Source organism: Enhydra lutris, unplaced genomic scaffold, assembly GCF_002288905.1.
Source record: "Enhydra lutris kenyoni isolate GAN:26980312 unplaced genomic scaffold, ASM228890v2 scaffoldscaffold95, whole genome shotgun sequence".
NCBI classification, from domain to species: domain Eukaryota; kingdom Metazoa; phylum Chordata; class Mammalia; order Carnivora; family Mustelidae; genus Enhydra; species Enhydra lutris.
Genome location: NW_019154179.1, coordinates 583238 through 608431, shown reverse-complemented (window position 1 = coordinate 608431; position 25194 = coordinate 583238). Strand labels below are relative to the sequence as shown.

Here is a 25194-nt window from a genome sequence, read left to right as displayed (position 1 = left end):
TATGTGCTGTGAAATGATAAAAACTGTACTTAACTTCATAAAACATTATCATGGTTCATTAGAGTTCTTTCTTTATGGCATGTAAATGCCAAAAAATACCATTTCACGCAGATAAAGATTCAAGAAGCCATCTGATCTTAAGTGAACACATGGAAAAGTAAGAAGCAGTTTTCAGATTTCCTGTACCACCTAAGCCTTGCAAGTGTACACCAAGAAATAAAGGGCACATGGCGAAACAAGAACCAGTCTCACAATCCCTTCATTATAAAAATTTAAAATGACTGTACAGGTGATTTTATACATGTGTGTTATGTGCTGTGAAATGATAAAAACTGTACTTAACTTCATAAAACATTATCATGGTTCATTAGAGTTCTTTCTTTATGGCATGTAAATGCCAAAAAATACCATTTCACGCAGATAAAGATTCAAGAAGCCATCTGATCTTAAGTGAACACATGGAAAAGTAAGAAGCAGTTTTCAGATTTCCTGTACCACCTAAGCCTTGCAAGTGTACACCAAGAAATAAAGGGCACATGGCGAAACAAGAACCAGTCTCACAATCCCTTCATTATAAAAATTTAAAATGACTGTACAGGTGATTTTATACATGTGTGTTATGTATAATCTCACACACACAAGGCACAAGGTCACTCTTCTTACTCTTGCGTTTTCATACAGTCAAAAAATGGTGTTTATTACTTTAAGGCAAAGAGAGGAAGATATTTTCATAGGACATAAAAAACAACGAAGATTTATGAGCCAACAGTATTTCTGAAATCCAAGAACTTAAAATGTCTTATTCACTACTGAACTGGGATCAGCCCCGACCACAGGGCAGTGCTCAAATAAACTATAAATGGAGGAAAAAACAAATTTAAGATACATTTTGTGGGAACTGTAGAAACTGAAAAATATTTATTCTGAAATCAAGGTTTTAAAATTATGACTCTGAATTCCATTATTCTCTACATTTAGCTTTTTCTCCATCCCTGCTTATGACAAGATAGTCCCTATCCGATAACTCGATTTTACAGGTCTAGAAGTCAATCCTCCATCAACAGAACATTCATACCACCTGGACTTTAATCCCCACGTTGTCACTTCAAAAGAAAACTTAAGAATCACTGGCTTCTCTTGCTACCTTCTCTACCTTTTGGCCCCCAAGTGTGCACTCTGCCCCACCCCCATTTCCAAACACACACACACACAAACACTTCCCATCACACACGGAGGAAAGCGGAGTAGAGAGCACGCACAATATTCACCAGGCACTTTCACAGTGAAAGCATTTCTTGTGCTTTCTCACAGTGGCCTTCTAAACGCTAGTAAAACTGCTTTCCTAGAGACAAACATGGATGTACATCACTTGATTCCTGGGCATTTTTATAACATCACTTCATTCCCCTTAGAGTCAATGCTGTGGATCCTCTCTCAGGTTAACAAGGCTGAAACAAGGTGTCTTCAGCAGAAATAGAGGGTTACAACCAGCACGGACCCGTGAGAAGGACTCAAAGAACAGCTAACACCTCATTTTCTTTCCATTGTTAAGTCATGTGCCTTTAAGACGTTTGAAGGTATCAAATTACTATGTAACAACCAGTAACAAAAATGCCAGTTTTTCATTTTTTATAGTTTCCGACACATGAGGCTTTTATATTTTCAAAAATATAAAAACAGCCCAAATCCAGGGCTCTAGGGAGCCTCCAGGGAACCTCCTCTCTGTCCACACCACGAGCAATCTCCTCAGGCCCTGCCTGGAGCCCAGGCTGCCTCAGCCCTCCTTCCCACCCACAGCATCCTGCGGCCTCCCTCTCCGGATCTTTCTTACATTCCAAGAGGGGCATTTCTCTGGTGGAGGCTCATCCTTCAGCCCCGGCCTTAATACACCCCTCAGGTGCCCTTAGATCACTCCCCAACTGTCCTCCTGCACTTGAGCCCTCTTCAGAGCCGGACTTTCTCCCCCATCACGGTCTCTCACACCTCACCATGGCCCTTTATAAAGTGTGTCCCAGTTGCCCCCAGCAGGTGGTGGCCTGGCTTCTGCCTCTGCAGGGGCTGTGGAGGGGAGAGCCCCCGAGGAGTCAGGCCCATTCAGCCCTACCTACACTGTGACGCCCTAACAGGCGCTCTCAAAACTGGTGCCCAGCACTTCTGCAGCTAGCCAGCCCCAGGAGTAAGCGCTGGACATCGAGGCCACTCTAGATCCAGGAAGCTGGCCTCTGGGTAAGAGCCCACCCGACAGAACACAGAACCCCCATCAGCTGGGGGCACAGGCCCTGCTGGCTAACTAAACCCAGCACGAACCGGCCCTGCCAACCTGCGGAGTTACAGGGAAGGAAGGAGCAGGAAGGAAAGCATCTCCCTATTACGTGTATGCACTTAACAAAGAAGCCTATTGTTACAACTAAAGTTTAGGACTTGCTTTAAACTAGAGACCCAAGGAGGGAAGAAGCCCTTGAGTAAGCTGATTCACCTGGTCCTTAACTTACAACTGGGTTTAATCAACAAACACAACTCCAGCTTAAAACCAAAGAATTACTAGCTTGTGAACCAATCAAGATGTCCGGATTCATACTTTTATATCCTGAAGTTTTCTTCTGAGCAGAAAGGTCACACATCCTCACAGAGAAACACAACCAAAGGATCACTGAAGACCTTTGTCCTTTTCAAATTTTCCACAATGGAAAAATATTTAAAGCCAAGCCCCCTGCCTGAAGAGGGACAGCGGAGATGGATGGCAGGGGGTCAAACCCTTAGGGCTCTTGAACACGTTTTATTTACTCTAACAGGAGAGGCAGACAGCAAGCCACACGCCCCGCCAGAGAGCCCCCTGACCCCGGCAGTGCTGCTGGAGGGTCGGCCTGTTCCGCCTGTTCAGGGCAGGCAGAAGGCAACGAGGACCCACACAGAGGCCTGAGACCATTTCTCTGGAAGGAATGCCGGGAGTTCTGCTAGTCCTATGCTTCAGAGCAGGCCTGCAGAAATGCTTCTCTCTTAGTAAACAACCTGTAGCCATCTGGCTTCCAACTGCAACTCTTCCAATTTACCAGGAAAAATGCAGTTTCTAAACAATGAGGAAAGTAGAGAAAATCAGCGATCAAATGCTATTTTAGTACACAGACAATAAAACTGATTCAGTAGCTTCATTCACAAATAAGTAAACACATATTTTTTTACATGACATTACAGACCCTGAAAAAAGAGGATATGAAAGCAAAAATGTGGTAAGCAACTCCCTTTAATACAGTACATTTCTCTTATAAAATAAACATTTACTCCCTGTAAAGCCACCCTACGATGAAAAAGTACTATGTAATACACCAAAATGTTCGCACAGCAGCAGAGAGTGAGCGTACACCAGCGAACGTGCTCAAAATGTGGTCCTGGGCAACCCCCACCCCCGCGCCAGCAGCTGGCACCGCGGCGACGGGAAATGCGTGGGTCAGTCCTCTCCCACCCACATAGGAATCAAATTAAATTTCACATGACTTCTAGGCCAACTGTGTTTTAATGCAACAGTACTGAGAGCTTCCGTCACACTATGGGGTGATTAAGAAAAATAAAGTGCGCGTCTCAGAACGTTATCTCCTGAGAAAGCAGCTCCTCCGAACAGTATTCGAGAACCTGCCTTTCTTCCTGAGGGTCTGATGTGCTCGCACCCGCAGTCTCACAGTGACAGGAATAGAAGGTCCCTTCCTTTGCACAGACAAGGACTTCATGATGGGGTGATTTTTTCCATAGGGAAACCACATGGCATTTTATGAATTCATCTGCCTCAGAAACTTAGACAAATAAGACAACGGGGTGCCAAAGCCATGTGTGTACTGTGTGCGTGAAAGAGAACTTCAAGGACTGTAAAACTTACTTAAATAAAAAACGTAAAATGCTAAAGGGGGTCAGTCAATACAAATGCTGTTTGTTCAGGATTTAGAAGTCTGCACTCTTGCTTTGAAGAGGGAGGATTCCAGAGTTGCGAATTACCCAGAATCATACAAAAAAGAAAGAAGTCTACCTGGTATTTTCCCCAGTCAACTGAAGAGCTGAGGGAAGCCACACAACTCTGAATGGTTTTTTAAAGAGTTTCCACACAGGCTCTTGGAAAGAAAATATGAATTTTCCAAACCCACCCTCCTAGTCTACAAGCAGCACAAAGCAAACAAGCCCTGACTCTTCCAGATGCCCCTCACCGCTGTCAGAGGGGCATCACTCACTCCCGGCTCCCAGAGGACCACCCACACAACTGAGCCCCTCCACCATGTCTGCCATTAGCAGGACGCAGTACAGGCCAGCTCGCTGCCTGGATCAGAAAATGTCACCAACACGTCCCACCACTGACCTTCCAAAGGCAGGAACCGACTCGAAGAATGCGGTGCCACCACTGCCTGCAGCCCTTCAGGAGGAGGGCGCCTCCCCTCGGGGCCCAGGCCGCCCGCACGGAAGAAGTCTCCGAGAGGCTCCCAGACGGGGAATGAGCCTGGGACTGAGGCAGCCACCGACTGACGGTGGCGTGAGTTCTATTATTACCCCATTATCACTCTGGATCTGTGCCTAAATGAAGCCTGCTTCCTCCCTGCTGCCATTTCCTTTTATCCTGGCTGGAGACTAAAAGCGGATCAATGGGGGCAATACATATGATGTCACTTCAATTTACAGCAACAGCCTCCCTCCTTCAGTCTGTCTGAAATACACAGAAAGATCAATTCTTCCCAAAAATGGTTAAAAAATGCTTAGGGAGCATTCTTCTTCCAGAAAAGCATTCTCTGCTATATTTGTCTATGTTACTACGGCAGGAACTGTTTACACTGAACAAAAACAGAAGAAATGGGGGAGGGAGAAAAATCTCAAATTCTCCTGTATGCTGGAGACTTGCTGGCTGAAATTCAACAGGAGCAGGGTCCAAACCAGAACTGAAGCAGCTGACCTTTCAAAGTCACAGGCTTTCAGGTGTAGAGGCACAAGAGAGACAGCAGTTCTGTGCCCTTCGGATTAAAAAGGTAATCCCATAAATATAAAAAGACTTTTCTAGAAAATTTCCCCAAAGTCGAATAAATTCCTTTCTGCTCTTCCCAGAAAACACACACGACACCATACAGCCTCAGGTGCCCCCCCAGGCCACAGTGCGAGAACAGACAGTGCCCCTTCGTGTACTCTTCTCATTATGGGCAACAGGAACGGACTACAGGATACAAGGTCAAGCCTTAACAGATCATCTTTCAGACGGTGCTCTGACCCAAAATAAAACAAAATAAGTAAAAACCTTTAAGTTATATAAATTTTTGTATCATGACTTTTGAAAATGGGATATAATTACAATATAATTTAAAATATTCCTCAAAACATAGGAATTCTCCTTCCTTACAACCCCAGAACGCTGGTGAAGCTGACCTTCCAGACCCCAAACACCAGCCAGGACTATGGTCTTCACGTTGATGTCAGAATATGATCTTTCGTCATCTGTCATTTTCCTAATGATAAATGTTTTTAAGTGGCAAAAATTAAATTACTTAATATGTACACAGACAAGTGTATGCCTAAGAGCTGTTGTCAACTAAGGTATCATGATATAACTAAAATATTCTTGGTTTAAACTCAGTAATTTGTATAGAGAAAAAAGTAATTGGTTTGAGTTGCTACTGAAAACGAACTAAAAGCAAAACTTACAAAAGAACAATCAATCCCTACATGCTAACACAAAAACTTAATACACTTTAAAGAACTGCCAAATTTAAGAAAAGTCGTCCCAGGTCTTCTTGTATTTTGGGGGCACAAACTCCATTTACCAACAAATGAAAGTCACCAAATAAAATAATTAAGAGTGAAAATAATTTCCTTCAAAATACAGAAAGCAATCAACAGACATACTTAGCCAGCACAGTCCTTTGTGATTTATCAAACATCTTTAAGGATTATGTCTGTAGTCAAATTTTAGTAGGAAAATTCAAGCAGAAGCAAATATTCATATAATTCATTTCACAGGGGAAAAAAAACTGCAAAACATTTTGGAAAACAAAAATATAGTAAACTCCCCTTGCACACATTTCTCGCCATCTTACCATACTACAGAAATAGCTCCCCCTCATTTTTTTAATAGCTATGTAGTATTCCATTATGTGGTTCCATACCTTGGCTACAATCTGACATACAAAACCAGTTGACAGTTTTCACAATAAAGGTATACACATGCTGGATTTATGGGGCCATAAATTAGTATGCAACTAGAATTTTGAGTTAGAAAATATTATAGTTATAAGTTAGGAACTCCAGCTCATAAGACATATACTCTTATTCAAGATAAATACATCAGAATTATAGGCAATATTATTGTCTATAATATAATAATTAATATTGTCTATTAACACATCAGAATTATAGACAATACTATTTTTTTAAATCATGTCAAAAACATTTCCCAATAATTTACTTAATAAAGAGAAGATCTACTTTATGAAGAAATTCAATACTGCAATCTAATTTAAGCACTGAAATATAGACAGTATTATTAATTCTAAGATTCCTGTTAGAAAAAAACCTGCAAACCAAGAAAAGTTAGAAGTACTCTCTGGTACTTGCAAGCATTCCAAATTCTTTAGAAAGTCTTAAACAAGCCTGACATTGAGCATGCCATTGTTGTCATGGCAGAGTGAATGGACTGATCACTTAGGAATTTATAGGTTTTTTTTCTTCATGAGTGATGATTTTCTTGAGAAGCATAAAATTCAGATCAGGAATTGTGTCCCTTTGGCCCCTTTGGCTATTGTTCTGACAGGTTGCTGGGTAAGCGAAACAGACACAAAGATCCTAAGTACTCTGGTAAAATTCTGGGAATTTCCAACGTGAGTGTTTACAAAGATTTATGTTCCAAAATGTATCACGATATAAACCATTAATGTACACATGGCCATAAAAGCTGACAAGAGGGTTGTATTTTACATGTACTTTAAATAACGGGCTTTGTGTCAGCATATAGTTTGGTTAATACTTCTACAAAAGTTGGGGAAATTAAGTTAGCAGATGAAATTGTGACCCTTATATAATGTGAAAACATGAGGATGATCGATGCGCCAGTCAGTTATATCAGAATCCTCTCTGCTAATGACGGTTGTTGGTTTTAGTCTCTGTGGTGTCACTTTTGGAAGTACTGCGACCAACCCAGGGCTCAAAAGTAGAGGACACGAGCTGCCTGGTCTTTTCCTTTTTTCCTGCCTCCAACTGTAAACTATTTTTCTTAAATCACGTCAAAAACATTTCCCAATAACTTACTTAATAAAGAGAAGATCTACTTTATGAAGAAATTCAATACTGCAATCTAATTTAAGCACTGAAATGTGTAAATGATTAAAGCACGTGCTCTAACGAAGTGCTGAGCTAGCACCTGGCAACTAGGCGGGCTTCTGTGAAGAGGCCTAGTTAGTACGGACAGAGTCTCTAGCACCAGTGTCATAAGAAACCTGTCAGCATCTCTCTAGTCTTAGAACAACAATACCTGAAAATAACACAGGTCTCAAAAGTTCAGATTTCCATGCTTCTCCATAAAGATGCTAACACCATCAGATAGAAGACATTAGTTCTGTGCACACAACGCTCAAACATTGCTATAAATCCTACATTTTCTGAATGCTTTGCATATATAAAGCATTGCATCAAACAGCTGCATCCTCAGATTTTTATGTTATCACTTACAATATAAATGAACTATCAAATATTTTCAGTTTTTTCCAAGAGGGAAAAAAAAAAAACCAGTAAACTGTAACTTCATTAAAATTCAGAATTTTCCTTTCTTTCTCTAACTTCCTATATTACCCCCCCAAATATCAAAATCATAGTCTGTGCGGCATTATTACAAATTAAACACTTGAGTCAATAACCGTATCAAATTTAGATTCCCCTCTGTAATATCTGGGTGAATATATTTCATGTAGCCCTATGTCCCTGGTAAAGAGTGAGCTACAGAACATACACAAAAGGTGTTCATAAGCACAAATATATAACCCTTAGGAACATTTAGTCTAAAAACATACTTTTCCCTCTAAACAACTAGTGAACAAATGGGAAAAACACAAAAACAAAACGAAGCTCTTATTGAAAATACACTCTTCAGTATCTTATGGACAAAAACAGGATCCTCTTAAGTGGAAACAAAGAACAGAGTTCAAATAAAACTATACTGTAACTTCTGGAAAAAGTTTAAGGTAACTCCTTATAGACTGTAACCCAACAGTGCCCACTTCTTGTGCCATTTACCCCTTGTCTGACATTCACATGTTTATCAAATTCAAACAAAGGAACTAATGTCCAATACAGCAGGTGTTGTAATACAGTAAGAATGACTGCAAGAACAGTCGGCAATCAACGATTTGCCAATTTAAATCTATTACAAGAAAACTTATAGCTACAAATGAAAATTCAAGCCAGAAGGGATTCTCACTTCTCAACTAAAACAAATCCAAAAACTATACACATTTAAATACATCAATTTAAAAAGTTTTATAAGCATTCTAATAACAGATGTGGTAGAGAGTTCTTATTTTAAAAGCTAATGGTAAATTAACTGAAATGCCTCTGCAATTGTAATCAACTGTATTTAACGAAATGACGGCTCTGTGAGGTCTTTAAAGCACTAATAACATTTTAAGTCCGGTTGTACCAGGAGCTGCAACAACCCATCCGGCTTTAAGTGCAAAAACTTCATAGTACCTCTAAGAGAGACCTGCCCTTTGCTTTCCAGAGTCTCCTTGTTAAAACTTGGTATTCAAGATTAAATTTTTTCAAATTATCGAAATTACCTGCTAAAAAGAAAGTAAGCCACAAAAGCATTTTAGACAATGGTCCTAAAAAGATTGTAAGGTGAGAAAAAGACCAGAAACAGGAGGAAGGAGAAACCAAGTCAATCACTGGCCTCGGCGTGGACACGGACTCAGGCACAGATGGACATGGACACACACACACACACACTCACACACACACACACACACACACACACTCGACGTGTTTTTAAATGCAAAACATAATTTATAAACAAATTTCATTCTTGGGTGTCTACTCTGGCCTAGAATGCTGACATTCCATCACTCCTGATTCCCACCCTTTCTTCTTCACAGGGGCATAGTCAAAACAACAAGAACATCTTTGGGTTAGACTTTATTTTCTAATATTCTTTCTATATTTTCTACCAAATCCAAACCAAGCATGACTTTAGCCACATGTCTAAAATGTGTTGTGGTTTCTATCATAATGCTGACAAGGAGAAATACCCCTAAATACATGTATAGTCAACCACAACTAAGGAGGTATGGTGGGGGTAGGGCAGACGAGGGTGAGGAGTCAAGCTGCATGAGTGACTGTGGGCAATAAAACAATAAAGTTGTGTTTACTTAATAAATATACGTTGAGAGTGTGGTTCCACTGACTGTCCAACGGCTGGGGATTATTTCACAGAACTGAATATATATAAAGCACATGAGTCACATTTCGCTCAAATTCTGCACACTTCTGGATTCGAGTCCAGAATTCGAGACAATTTATATCCAGGATTAACTCTGGAAAGTTTCATGAGGAACAAAGCAAAGGATTAACTTGGGAAGGGTCACTCTGACACTTACAGTAATTCGGATTATTGAAAAAGATGTGGATTTAAGAACTTCAGGAGAAAGAAAGGTAGGGAACAAGTTTCACGTACTTTCAAAAAATGTTTGCTCCATTTTCAACTTCTTCTCTCTCCTTTACCTCAACACCAGCTCACCTGAAGGGAATGAAAGCTCCTACTGGGCCAGCATTCTGTATGAAGAGAAGTGGCTGCCTTGTGGATTCACATCATGTGAAAAGGCAAAACAGGTGAACAAAAATGGAATAAAACCACACAGACATGTTCAAGGCCAGATATGCTTACTCCCAAGTTGCGTGCTACGTACAAATGGTTGAATAATTCACGAATTAATGTACTTCCCACCGTGACAGACTCTATTCCCAGCTAAAGAAGTAAACTAAAATAGTAAGTTTTATAAAAATATTCTTTGGGAGTGAAATGTCCACATTATTGCTAGAAGAGTTCATACATTATTCTACTGTGAGCTCCAGCTGGGACTCACGGCCTGTAGCAGCCTGAAGCTGATAGAGTAACAGGAGATATGAAATGCGGCCTTGTTTGCTGCCATGGAAATATTTTCTCATCTGAATTCAAGTACTTGAAAGTCAATCCAACAGAAGTAAGTCTTCAAAGATGCAAACACATGGTTACTAACTACGGATCTAAAAATTTATGCATCTAAAATCCTAAAACTGCTAACTATGGATCTAAAATCCTGGTAGGTCAGAGACCTACTAACACTTTTCTAAGAGATGTAAGCACAAACATGACTAAACCCATATGTGCTTTCTAGGAGCAATCTAAAATCTCAAGGATGTGCATGTTATTCCTAACAGATTCCTAAAGAAATTTCACAAAAATTGTAGTTAAGTTTTAGCAATTAATTTTATATCTTCCTTTATGTATGTATAATGTGCTTATGTAAAAAATTAACAGCACAGAACTTCTGAAAGTTACAGGAAATGTTAAGACGTTTCTAAGTTTTCTGCTCATTCAATTTTAATGGAGAATAGTCCACTGGAAAAAGCAAACTTTCCCTCCCCTCAGTATCCCGAATCATCTGTGTAAATTAACTTGAAATTTATCTTTACCAAAAAAAGGGGGGGGGGAGAGTAATGAAATATAGTTTCCATTATACAAATCTTTAAATTTTTTTAATTAAAACTAAAAAGTACTTTTAAAAATGGTACTTTCTACATTTTAACAAAATTTTTGCTATTTTGCTTTTACAATATATCAAAGTTAAAGCACACCTATTATAATCTATACATTCTATACCAAAGTGAAGCTTGATTTATTTAAAATAAATAAACTTGAAAAACCAGTGATCATGGATTCCCCCCAAAATGAAAAATGGATACCCAGATTTTAAAACGACTGAAGGCAATCTCACAGGTTGAGAACCACATCACTGATCTCACAATGTAGGGTTTTGACTCATCTGGAAACCTTGTAATAGTTGAGACAAAAAACGAAGAGGCTACTCCATCACGGGTAAGCCAAACAAACTTCTCTTTAGAGTCAAAGTTTAAAATGCAGCTTTTCTTTCTTTTTTTTTTTTTTTTTTTTTTGCTTTGTCTTGGTTAGCTGTCCGGCAGTAAGTCTACATGTCTACGTTTCCATCCAAGAACGTTCTTGCTAGGGAGGAATTATGACCAACGACCAGAACCCCTCTAGTTCAGCACACACCCTTAGGACAGCAGTTCCCTAGAGAGTTCTCTAAAGTTACTCTGTGCAATATTTCTAAAGGCGGCTCCAGCTAGAAGCAGTAATTTTTGTTGTTCTTTCCTGATGGGTTTGTCCTTTAAACGAGCTTTCTTGTGCGCCTTCAGAACCACTTGTTTACCTGGTCTTTTTCCTTGAAGGCTTGGTCAATACAACACGACCAAAATTACAACATCGACGCCCAGGCCCTCGAACACACTCTGCAAGTTAAACTCTTGACAACAACTACAAAAGCGTGGAAACAAAGGCAACAGCCCGTCGGAAGCACCCTATAGTATTTCCGAAAGCAACGAGAGCCCCCATTCACATCAAATGGTATCACCACGGCACTAGGAACGCAAACTCCACGGAACGGGCTGTTAGCTATGAGCAAATAAGGAAGGGCAGGATTAAGAAGCAGAACGAATAACAGTGAACCAAACTTGGCTTTCCCTCCCGCTAAAGCTCATTTGGTGCAAATACTGAGGTTCAAAGGAAGAAAACGAGAAAAGGATTCGGTAGACAGAGAAGAAACCACTCGAATTCCCCCTAACGAACACCAGCTGACGGCCCCGGGCCCCCGCAGCTGTCAGACGCGGAGGGCTGCGTGAGGCGGGTGGAGCCGTCTACCCGGAGGGGAAAACGTCTTACTTACCGAGGTTCCCATCGGGGCGCGCGCGGGCCGGAGCCTGAAGTCCGCCCGGCCCAGGCGCGGCGCCGCCTGATATCTCCCGCGGCCGCCCCGCGCGCCGCCTCCTCCTCCCCGGCCAATCCCCGGAGAGGCCGCCCGCCACGCCGCGCCCCGCCCCGCCCCACCCCACGCGGCTAGAGGCGCCCGCGTTCCCAGCGTGCGGCGCCCCGGCCCGGCCACACCCCTGGCCCCCACCCCGCCCCGCCAGTCAGCTCCCACCCGGTAATTACTCTAATTAGAAGTCTTAGTCTCAGCAGTTAAACAATGTAAGAACCAGTCCCAACACAGCCTGCAATTCAAGTGGCTTTGAGAACAAAGGCAATCACAGCTGTAGCAATTTTTCCTCTAATTTATAGAATGTGAAGACTTTCTCTCACTGCATGTTGTACTTAAAAAAAAAAAGTTTAACCTCTGTTATACATGCTCTGTTATACATCCTTTCACAAAGGATATCAGCATTTCTGTGGAAAAACACCAGCACACACCAGCTACATGTAACAAAGAAAAAAGAAAACCACCCTTTCAAAAAAAAAGAAAAAAATTTTTTAAACTTTTAAGTTTGGTCCCTCCTGCAGTACGAATATTCCTGGACCACTTGGCGGAAAGATGCAAGATGAACAGAGATGTGGGAGGACTGTTTTCTTACAGTTTATAGACTATGTGAATAAAAGGGAAACACACTACCCGGGGCATCTTTCTAGTAACCAATCTGCGCAATTCTTAACTAGCATGGGTGGAGGTTGCTAATTGTTCACACTAACATCAGCTGAATGATTACCTGCCAGTCCAAGAAGGAAAACACCACAAGCGAGCACTCAAGTTTCCTGGGTGCAAGAACAGCTTTAATGCCTAACGATTTGCATCTTCACAGAAACAATCAGAGTATTTCAACAGCACACAAGAGGCCAGTCTTTTTTCCAAGACTCTTACAGCAATCCCAGTCGATAAAGGTCACCAGAATAGATTTCAACAAAATCAAATTGCAACCACCACCACCCAGAATAGCTATTTCAAAGATTTGGGGAAATTTACTTCTCAGGAATAAGGCATTTCTTGAAGACATACACTTCACAATAAAACCAGTAAGATAAATATGTTCCCAAACCCAAGGAACCCTCAGGAAGGGATGTGATCCAGTCTGTTTTCCCTAGAAAATTATAATAGTCCACTCACAGCTCTTTTGGGTATGAAACTCTTTGTTCTAATTTTAAATGTATACTGGAATTTTCAGGATGAGTAAAATTATAACCATAAAATATGTGTTAGAAAAATAAACCATCAAAAACAAAGAAGTCCTTTCTTACTTTATTGTCCAGTACTGGCTTGATCTTTAAAGCAATATGCATCCATTTTAGAAGAATCACTCAACACTCAAAAGTTTATGTGAAAGAGTAAAAAAAAAAAAAAAAAAAAAAAAGGCAATGAACTACTTAAGTACAGAAATAAAAACAACCATTACATAAATGTTGCACAAAACAGGTTACATGTCTTATACATCTCCTCCCCTTTCAGTATATTTTTCCACAAACACAGATTTTAAGTTTTTCAAAATTTCAGTAGTATAGTGTTCAGTCCCACTCCGTGCACTTACTAGGATATGCCTGAAAATTTCTCCATTTTCAAATGAAGGAAATCTTAACTGTTCATGTTATGAAAAATGAATTTAGTACTACCTTAGTTTGTTACAAATGCGATTTTTGTTTAGCAGCTGTTTGCCTTTCCAGATGTTAACAGGACAAATATCTGAACACAATTTAGTTCTGCTGTAGTAACCACTTAAAAAGTCAATCTCTTAACAAGAAAATCAACTAATTTCAAGTTAAAACAAGGAAATCAACTGATTTCAGGTTAAAACAAGTAGAGAAAGAAAGAAAACCAAATGGAAACACTTTCAAATGTTAATGTATCTAACTCTTTTAAAAGGTTAAAGCCCGGAAAATAAGATATTCTTAAATGCTTAAATTAAGAAGACCAGGTGCCTGAGACATAAACGTAGAGAAAGGACTTCCCAACACTTGTTCTGCAGATAAACAGAGCAAGCAATTGAGAACACACGGAAAAACCTCCTCCAGAGAAAATAGTATTTCCCCCAAACCTATCCTTCCAAAATTCCCCACTAACTCAACATCTAAATCTTCAAATGGCTTTAAAGTTTTCTTGGCTAAGTTAATCTCTTTGTGTACAAGACAAGACAGCTCCCTTTAAATGTTAAGAACATTAATAAGCTTTATGCATGTTTTCAAATGTATAAGAACACAAAAATTCAGTGTAGCTCTTAAAAAAGTTTCAGTATGAAAAATCCATGTTATGTTCCTTCAGATAATAAACAACAAATATTCTTCAATGACAATCAGACAAGAATAAAGAAATTTTTAAAAAATACCAAAATGCCTTGTAAGAGTTAACATCTAACAGCCAAGCACCCATGCTGCTATCCGCCTCATCCCGGACACAAACTTATTTTAACATTTACTTTTAAAAGCAAAAAACTCATTGACAATTAAGCTGTTGGTCAAACCTGCAATTTTGTTTTAAACTGAAAGGTAAACACACCAGGAGTTAAGATAAAATATCACATAACGTCCTGAAAGTATCTCCATGTAAGAGCGAGTTCTCAACATCAGAGATTCATTTCTTGTTGATTCCAATACTAGTTGCTCAAGCTACTATTACAAGTACCATTTCCCCCTTTGTTAGTCAAATCAATAGCCCTACCCCCACGAAATTACTATTAGGATTATTGCTTTTTGAAAGAAGCCGTATCTAGCTAGGGTCCCCCCTCCCCACCCTTTTCTAAAGCAGAGCGCAATCTCCCGCAGGCCCGCGCTACAGAGCCACTGGCGCGGCACCATGTGCCCCACCTCTCTCCAAAGCAGGGGCGACTACACCTTCCCAAGGCTTTTCAAAAGCAGATCCCCAAAGGCCACTATCAACTCCACGGGGCCCGCCGGGCGACGCTGCCCTAAATCTATCTGCACGTCTCGCTCCGTGCTCTCAACCAGCTTCACCTAAGTTTAAAGGCGGGTAGAACTACACTGACACCTGTCCCCGGAGCACTTTAATCTCTGAAAAGCAAAGAATGATCTAATTAGAAGCACAAGGACAATATGAAAGGCGGAGGCGGAGAACAAAATTAAAGTACCAAGCTCTTAGGAGACTGCGGCTCTCGCGCAGCAACCAACGATGAGAACGACACTCTCGGGCTCCAAAGCCGAGAGCCTGGGTGAGTGCGCAGGATCCCTCCACAGGACTCCCACAAGCCCTTCGCCGGGAGGGCAACGCGCACAGCGTCCACCAGCAAGGCGCAGGCAGTCCTCAAAGGGGAGACGAAAAACTAGAGGGATTCAGGGAATTCCAGGTGTGTCCAAATGCTTGGCTCTAAAGGCGGGAGTACACCTAAGGCAAGAAAGTTTCAACCAAATCAAGTCGTGTGGGCCCCGGGGCCCCACAGGCCGCGCTTCGTCCTCGTCGCCCCGTACCCTCAACCGACACCGGCCACCAACTCCCCAGATAAAGGTCCGCTCGCGCGCCAGAGTCCCGGCGGCCTCACAGTCAGAGAGTGGGGCACGCGGCGCAGGGGTCTACCTGCAGAGGGAGCGGGCGGTGGGCGGGACAACGGGGCTCCCACGGAGGAGGCGGTGTCCTGGCCCCGCCCCTGCCCCGCCCCTCAGCCCCGCAGGTGTCCACAGGGCCGCCGCACACACTGCGCGCCGCACCGCGCCGCGCCGCGCGGGGCCAGAGTCTTGCCTGGTGCGGGGGATAAGACTGCCTCTCTTTAAAAACAGCGCCCTTTCCTCCGAACACAAATAGCAGGCAGTAGAGGGGCCTTCAGCAGGCGAGTCACCTAGAACCCGGGTCTACTCACCTAGTGACCTTGGGCGGAAACACCGCGACTTCTGTTCTCTCCAGCCCAAAGAACTCGATCCAACTCAAGGGTGCCTGGAAACCGTCGGTGCCCTTTCGGGCTAGGAACCGACTTTGGTCCTGGGCATGACTTTACAAGCACCCACCCTCCTCCCGCATGCTCCCCAAAGACCAACTGTGCCGCCATGGGGTGGAGCGCCGACTGAGACCGCCGAGCCTACTAAAGTAACCGCCAAGTGTCAAGCAGTCTTCAAAGCAGCCCGCCATTCTCCCACCCTCCCTGATCGGCGGCGCCTTCCTCCCTTTATGAGCGTCCCAGGGCCTCGTTAGGCCTGCGTGGTGGCGAGGGCCTGGATTACAAACCCACTTTGTCCACGCCCACCGGGACAGGTGAGTTTTGCTAACGCACAACTCTGATTCTGGCCTTTTCTCCTCTCTGTTCTCTGACACAGTGAGTGACCGGTAAGCTCCAGTGTGTGTCATCCAATGCACTCCGTGCCAGTCCCAATCCTCTCGGCCCTTCAAACTTATTTTTGCAGTCAAACTGATAAGAATTGCTAATACCAGTCCCTTCACCTGGAATGCCCTCAACTCTCCTAATCACTTTTCAGGGGCTACCTTTTTCAAGAATCCTTCCAGCAACACCTTGGGCTTTCTGGGTTTTGTCTTCTCATCCATCCCCAGGCAGGCGGTCCCACGCTGCCATGCAACAGAGCTATGGGAGTTCTGCTATGCACACCCCGAGTGTCTGAGCTCCTAGAAGGCCGCACTGTCTTTTCTTTCAATCTCCCCACCCAGAACCGAGCACAGGCAATTTCGAATTGATGTCACCTGTCTTGTGGCAAGATCAAAGTTTCAATCTTGTGCCCATTAGAACTAATTTTAGCAACTAAAATGATGAAAATTTGTTAAAATAGGATCAACTTTAAAAGAGAAATTCAAAGATAATACCTTTTTTTTTTTTAAGCCTCAAACCATTAATTTCACAGGCAAAGAAAGCCATTACAGGTAAATGTCATATCTACTTCAGGGACATTTTCTACTCGGAAGCTGTTGACAGCTTAACCACTGCTGCTCCGCTTTATGCAAATGCAGATGGTGCTTTTCTCCCAGAGAACTGCACACATTTGTGATCTCAGCTGACTTTGCCATGGCTTTGCAGACATGGGCACACACCACCCAGAGCCTTAAAAGAGATGGCTGGGAAAAGAGGACGCAGAAAAGTCGAGCCACTTAAGACACAAGAAAAGCACACAGTGCTTAAAAACTATGTAAAATTTTACAGATGTGAGTACCAAAAAGGATGTTTAGAGTGTCAAAAATAGAGTATCATTTTTATTAGAGGTTTTCCCATGAGGTTAGATGTTAATAACAAATTAAAGCACAAAAAATTCACAAGACAAAAAATAATTCAATTATTCTTAAGTCAATAAAACTATAATTGGATCATTCTTTTGAATAGAGAAATGCCATTTTCCCCCAAACTAAAATTAAAATATTTGTATGTCAGACTTAAAATTTCTCTTTATTCAGTAGCTGACCTTAGATATTACAGTAAAATAGAAACCCATTTATGCTAAAAATACATATGACCTTTTCTACTGTTGTACATGTACATACATACATAATTTTTCCAGGTAGTAGTTTTAAGAAACCTTGGTAAGAAGCTATGAAAATCCACTTCTTTTTTTTTTAAGATATATTTATTTGAGAGAAAAAGAGAAAGAGCACACGTGCATGGGGGTAGGAGCAGAGGGAGAGAATCCTGAAGCAGATTCCCCACTGAGCTCAGAGCCCCAAGGCCCTGAGATCATGACCTGAGCCGAAATTAACAGCTGGATGCCTGACTGACTGAGCCACCCAGGCACCCCTAAAACCTACTTCTAATACCACACAGCCTTGTATCTGTCTATTGTCCAACCCTAAGAACTCCCAATTCACTAACCTTTACACTATCAACACTCTCTATTGTGGGAGGCAGGATAATGGCCACGTCCTAATCCCTGGAACCTGTGAGTACTTTAGATTAGCTGGCAAAAGAGAATTAAGGTTGTTAATCAGATGACTTAGAAATGGAATAATCCTGGATTATCCAAGCGAGCCCGAGGTAATCACAAAGTCCTTAGCAGTGAAGAAAGCAGGCAGGGAAGAGAGAACGGGAGAGATAGCAGTATGAGAAGGAGCGGCTCTGGCCTTGCCCATTTTGAAGGTGGAAGTAGGGACCATGAGCCAAGGACTGCAGGGGCCTCTGGAAGCTGGAACAGGTGAGGAAGCAGATGCTCCCACAGAGCCTCCAGAAAGGAAGAGAGGCCTGCTGACACCCTGAGGTTAGCCCAGAGAGACTGATTTTGGACATCTTATCTCCAGATACTGTAGATAATAAATCCGTGCTGTTTTCCGTCCCAGAATTCCTGGTTATCTGTTACACCAGCAATAGAAAACCAATACATCTGGGTTCCAAGTTCCCCTTATAATCAATGTCACTGCTGCTCAAAATAAAAACATCCTTTAAAAGCTCTCAGCTACACCTACACTCTGATCTGTTTCCTCTTAAGAGGGGAGAACTTCTTCCAGGTCCCTCCCCTCATCCCCAAGCACACAGCTTCACAGGGAATTTCAGGCTCAAGTCTAAGGTCTGAGAAGTTTGCTGGGGTTGGTAGTCTGAGCGGAGAAGAAAACTAGAGAGGAAGTCTAAAAGCCCTTTCAGGGGCGCCTGGGTGGCTCAGTGGGTTAAGCCTCTGCCTTCAGCTCAGGTCACGATCTCAGGGTCCTAGGATCAAGTCCCGCATAGGGCTCTCTGCTCAGCAGGGAGCGTGCTTCCTCCTCTCTCTCTGCCTGCCTCTGTGCCTACTTGTGATCTCTGTCAAATAAACAAATAAAAAATCTTTAAAAAAAATAAAAATAAAAAAATAAAAACAAAAGCCCTTCCGGGTCTGGTTCCTAACTGCTTTGCTGCTTTTATGGTACCATGGAGGCCAAGGCAGAGCATGTCAATGAAACAAAGGACAAACATGAAACAAAACGCCATAGGCAACCACGTCTTGATCAAATCTAAGAGTGATTCAAGTTAATAAGTAACATAACCCCACCACCTTTTTCATGGCTTTAATTATTACAGCCAGTAAAAAATATTCAGGCCATCCCTGTTTAGTGATGTTTTATTTACCCCTAAAGGCTAAAGTCTTCATTAAAAGCAGAAGAGTTGTGTTCAATTCAACACATATGGTGAGATCACAGCCCAGTTTACTGTAGTTTTCTGAAGCGTCACCTTCCCCCTGCCCCCCCGCCCAACATACACACACAAATGAGGATACTCTGGATACACATGGCGCTGCAATTACAATTGGGCTCTATCAGGTTTTAGGTGACTACATAATTGATTTAAAACACAAACTAATTTTTTAACAGTTCCCCACATTTTCTATTTTTCTAGCACAAAACAATCTTTTCCTGGGGCCATTTCCTCCACTGTTCAAAGGGCACAATGCTGCTGTTGAAGGGGTCTTCCTTTGCCCCCAGATGTTTTACTTGGGTGTGCTAAAGCTGGCCAAGTTCCTGAAGAGCATGGGGCCTTGTGGTTGGGAAGCCAGAAGAAACATCTAAGTGGTAAAAGAAACGGTAAGAGGTTGGAGCAATCGACATGTCCATGAGATCCGTGTCATTGCTTTTTTTTTTTTCATGATGCACAGACTATAAGGAAACTGCCCGATTTTGATGTTTTCCGAAGTTCACACTATTATATTTTCCAAGGAGAAACAATTAACCAACCATATCTTTCCAGACAAACTCTTCACTGAGGGAGAAAGGGCAATTCTTCGTCATGTCCTGTATTTTAAAAGGCAATTTTTTTCAAGTGTACCTTACTTGGATCAGTGTTTTTTGTTATTTTTGGCTCTCCTTTGGCATTACTGTCTGTGGAGCTGAACCGGCCTGAAAGGAGCAAGGATCATATCCAAAGTAAGACCCTGCCCCTAAAGAGACAGTAAGACTGAGGTGGAGGTGGTTCTGTTAGGAATGGCCTCACCTCCATGAACACACCACCAGGAGTGAAGGAGGGAACAGGAATGTGAGATGTGAAACATCTCACCAGTAGATGTCTCTTGGAGCACCTGGTCAAAAGTAAGTGAAAGAGAGCTCTATGTTCTTCTCTTTAATCCCAGGGATGGAGACAGGTTCTGGAGAAGCCACAGAAAATTTGGAGCCTCAGGCAGTGGGAAGCAACCCAAGAGGAAACAAACCTGGGCCCACGGCTGTGACATTTTCCCTTTAGAAAAAAGTACTTATGTTTCTGTACAATGGTCTAAGTCTGAAAACTAAACTTGGCTTTGTGTTCGACCACCCTTTCTTTTTTTTAAAGATTTTATCTTTATTTATTTTAGAGAAAGAGACTGCGCGCATATGCAAGCAGGGGGAGAGGCAGAGAGAGAGAGAGAGAATCTCAGGCAGACTCCACGCTGAATACAGAGCCCTACATAGGGCTTGATCCCAGCACCCTGAGATCATGATCCAAGCCGAAATCAAAGAGCCAGATGCTTAACCGACTGAGTAACCAAGGTGCCCTGACCATACATTTTCATTAGCAGAACTGCACACGGTGAAATACAGCCCTCCCTCATCTCTAGTTCTTAGAAACCCATTCCTGATAGCAATGTAATTCTAAAGGGGAGGGGGACAGAAAAAAGAGGTTGGGCATTAAATTTTACAAAGCACAGGAAAAATAATCCCTATCAATGCAGGCACAAGCCTGTGGGAAGGGCTTGGGGAAGCAGAGCCCACTGGTGAAGCTGTGGCCTCAAAGTTGCCTGACCCTGTGCACCTCTCCCCTCTGGCTGTCCTCTGGGACTCGGGAGAAACCATCCTCCACGTGCCGCTGCTTGTGCATGAAGGGGGCTAACAAGGCCTGAGTTTCCTCTTCTAGCCCCTCCTACAGGCCCCTAGTGCTATTCTTATTATATTCCCAGAATTAAATTAAAATAGCATCCTTAACATTCTTCAGTTCTGTGGGAAAAGGAACTATATCAATCATATAATAACTATAAAAATCTAACATCCTCTGAGAAAAAAAATATATATGAGCAATCTTAGTCTGCTGTTACAAATCATAGTTTTTCTTTAAGATTGTATGTATGTATGTATGTATTTATTTGACAGACAGAGATCACAAGTAGGTAGAGAGGCAAACAGAGAAAGAGAGGGAAGCAGGCTCCCTGCTTAGCACAGAGCCCGATCTGGGGCTCGACCCCAGGACCCTGGGACCATGACCTGAGCTGAAGGCAGAGGCTTTCACCCACTGAGCCACCCAGGTGCCCCACAAATCATTGTTCTTGCTGTTAAATAATACCAGTGGCTACTGTAAAGATTTTTAAAAGGTAGTAACATGAAAAATGAAAGAATGACAATGGACAAACACGATGTTCGTAGCAGGAGTAAACAAATTAGTAAACTCCTAAGTCCTTTCTGTTGTATAGCCTGCCCTAAAAACCTTTAGGAGAAGTATTTTTAAAGAAAACTGCTGTGTTGTAATTGTAGGATGGGACTTACTGGAAATGTGACCCAGTTTTTAGTGAAGCCACAAATAATTAGCACTTAAGACACAGCCATGTAAAAAAATACATGAATTTATTAACTGTTTCTATTAGGAGCACAATATATTGATTTGTTATTTGCAAAAATACGATTCTTAACCCCACAAGTACAATTTAAGTCACTTTATTTTGTGCTGTGTCCTGAACTCAGGAAAAAATCCTTATGGCAGGATGTCTGGCTTCCTCATTATAGGAGAGTTTTAAGTGGAGAGGCACTCAGTTGACTTGTCTGTCTAGATGCACAAAGGTTAGAACCCCGCAGCCAGCTCATCCCCAAAGTCCCAAACGCTGCTGCTACTAAACAGAACAAATCCATTTTTTTAAAAAAACTGGTTCACAGACTTTACTTTTTAACCTCTAACTTTACCTTTATTTGGACCTTTCCCAACTGATCCACACTCCTCAAGGTGCAGATTCCCAAAGCGCATCAAGCAGCCTGGCTGATCCCTGCCCAGACCTTCCTGCCACTACACTGTGAAATATTTAAAGGCAATGGACAAAGTCCCACAGGTGTCCCATTCGACTTCTGTCTGTCCAAGGAATCCACAATAACCCTGCTTTCAAACCTAGAGCTCACAGTTCTCGCCATGAATCTGAACAGTGCCTGGTCAAACAAGACCACTTCGATTGCCAAATTTACTGGCAACCTTTTGAAAACCGCCTCGTCTATAAACTCCCCACGGTTCTCTTCAATTCCAAATCCCCAAGGGCAACAGTAAGCCAAACTGACTCTGGGGCTGCTTCTACCATCTCCCTCCTGGTGGCAGTGGAGGCACTGATTCAACCAAACAGGGTTCTGTGAGTCCTGAGAGCTGCCCACAGGAAAAGCGGAGACAGGCCAGTACTCGAGAAACCATCCAGTACCCCTTCAGGAACAGAACCTGCTGCTGTCAATAAGGAGATCTAGAGCTTCAAACAATCTTAATGCAAGACTAATTAAAAATACAGGAAAAGAAATCTCCCTTAATGAGAGAAACCATTTTCATGAGGAGACCCTTTCTCTTGCAGGGTACCTTGGTGGCAAAATACCCACAATTTGTTTGTACTGTACAAATAGTAACCATTTTGCAACAAAAGAAGTCCTAATTTCCTAGATTTCACCACCAGAATCTCTAAATAGCCAGGTAGTGGCCTGCATTTGTTTGCTGTAGTTACCAACAGCTGTGGCAAACATGGGTTATGTCATTAGGCTTGGTATCATTTTATTCAGAGTTTTTTTGATTGGGGAGGAGAGGAGGAAGTGTGTGTATATGTTTATATTCAGAATTAAAATCTGTGCAAGTTGCCTAGAAACCAAAGCACAGAAGAATTCACAGCCTGATGCATGCTAAATGGCAGCTGCTGGAAGCAGCATGTTCTCCAGAGCACACTCCCGGCTGGGCTCATTCCTATCCATCCCTGTCATTCAAGGTTGATGGTATCTAGTTTTCCAGGGAGTTTGGTTTCGTTACACCATCACGTTTGGTATAACGAGAGAAATCAGTGTTTTCTTCACCCTGATTAAATTCACTTAATTCTTTAGGAAACTCAGGTCCCTTCTCCTGTGTAGTACATATGTGTAGCTTTACACCAGAGAGAGATACAGCCCTAAGTGGCAGAGAACTTGCTCCACGCAGAGCAAGGGTGGATGGATGGAGGTAAGGAAGGAAGGAAGGAAGGAAGGAGGTTTCTCACACTAAAAGCATTCTCCGCACTGAGCAATTTTCACCTAGAGAACTCCATGTATTTTGTACACAACTGAGGTGCCCACTTCCCCACCGTGTCACCACACTCCTGGATCACATTCTGTAAGTGGGGGCTCAGTCAGAACCACTATCAATCACCAAGTGAAGCCAGATAACTATTAGGAATTTATGAGCTTCTTCTGCCAGCTAATGGGCTACACTATGCAGATTAATCAATTATAATGTTACCACAGTTCTCAGGACTGAGCACTTCCTTCTCCCAGTGTGTCTGAAGGCTTGCAGAAAACAGCTGAAGAGAAAAGAACAGTGCTTGTAGGCTTTTCAGTTGAGCAAATTGAACCTTTCACCATCTTAAAATGGTCTGTCCCAGTCCTTCAGTAATCTCCTATAGACACTGTGCCCAGAACAAAGATGATACCTTATGTACTCCAGAAACTGAGGGGTGGAGAAGAATGTGAATATCACAGGGAAAAAAAATCCAAGTTAAATTTCTGTAGAACACCTGAATTCATCGAGCTTTGGTGCCCAAGATGCTGTGTTTTTAATATCATAATTTCAAACACTGAAACCCGGTACACCCTTTACAACTGAATGCAGCAATACTTCCAATGACTCTCAGGTGCCAAGGACAAAGATATTTTCCATAGTTATTTGTACAGCCTATCATTTCTATCAATGAACTCTAATCGGCTTTCTGGTAAAATAAAGGATGACTTCAGAAAGAATTCCTAAGATAAAATGGTTAGAGATTGATAAAGGAAAATCCTTTTTTTTCCAAGTCACAATGAAGGCTAAAAGGTGGAGAAAAAATACATTATTCCTGAAACTTCATAGAAGAGTTATTCATAACGAAACTACCAACACCATTCTGAGGTCATGTTGGTGAAACACTGTGAACGCCTCTATGGGTTCTCTACAATTTTCATGCCCACAATTAGGCTGGGAATATCTCACACATCTGTGGTGTGCAAACAGAGGAGCAGCATACCGGCTTTGAATCGAAGCTGAAAAGATGCTACTACTTTCTGTAAGTGGCACGTTCAGAATGTATGACCCGCCAAATTCCAGTGCATCTGATCGCCTCACAGTTGAACTGGCAAGAGATGACACTTGGGGCCCTGACTGCTAAGGCAGGCTTGAGGCCAGGCTGGAAGAAGGAGATCAAAGGGCCTTCAGGGCCACTGCCCCCCACCCCCACCTCCCAGCTGACTTCAAGCCCTGTGTCTCCAGGTCAGACATGGAGTTCACGGGACAGCTTTCCTCTCTATCTCAGTTATGTCATATCTGGTGACATGTGAAACAAACTAGTGTTCTCCCCATGTTTAAAAAAAAAAAAAAAACCCTCACCATTCTGGTATCTGCTGAAAGGCATATAAAAGCCACACTTTTTGGATGGGTTGCTACTCTTACAAATTTATGTAAAACCTGGGATTGATTTTTTAATTTTTTATTACCCCCCCCACAGGTGAGGACCGAAAGCAAGTAGGGCCTACCAGGTAAATTCCATCCTCATGAATTACAACTTCAAATAACTAAATTAAATGTCCTTCTGAAAACCAGTGTTAAGATCTTCAAAAAGCAATCAAACTCCCCAGAAGATTCCAACTGCCCTGAAGCTGAGAGAAGCTTAGGCTTAAAGAAAATGTGCTCCCACAGAATCACAGGTGCAGCCTCATAAAGGAACCCTTAAACACAGCAGGAATTCTTTTTTTTTTTTTTTAAAGGACTTTTTTTTTTTTTAAGATTTTATTTACTCTTTGGAGAGAGAGAGAGAGAGAGCGAGCATGAGAGTTAAGAAGGTCAGAGGGAGAAGCGGACTCCCCATGGAGCTGGGAGGCCAATGTGGGACTCAATCCCAGGACTCCAAGATCATGACCTGAGCTGAAGGCAGTCGCTTAACCAACTGAGCCACCCAGGCACCCCACAGCAGGAATTCTTAAAGATGTCTCAATTACTAGACAGCAAAAACTTGGGGAGATTTAAGACACGAATATTTGTACAATCCTTTGTATTCAAGAAAACTCACTGTGACCGATGTTGCAGGAGCATCTCCCTCCCTGGGGTCTGCAATCTCTCGTG

The 25194-nt window shown here is 42.4% G+C and overlaps 1 protein-coding gene across 3 annotated transcripts in view; it reads right to left on the bottom strand.

Moving 5' to 3' along the window:
* LOC111139084 (chromosome unknown C9orf3 homolog) overlaps window positions 1-25194 on the bottom strand; it is a 353105-nt gene that overhangs the window by 29921 nt on the left and 297990 nt on the right. The gene's annotated exons all lie outside the window — the stretch shown is intronic.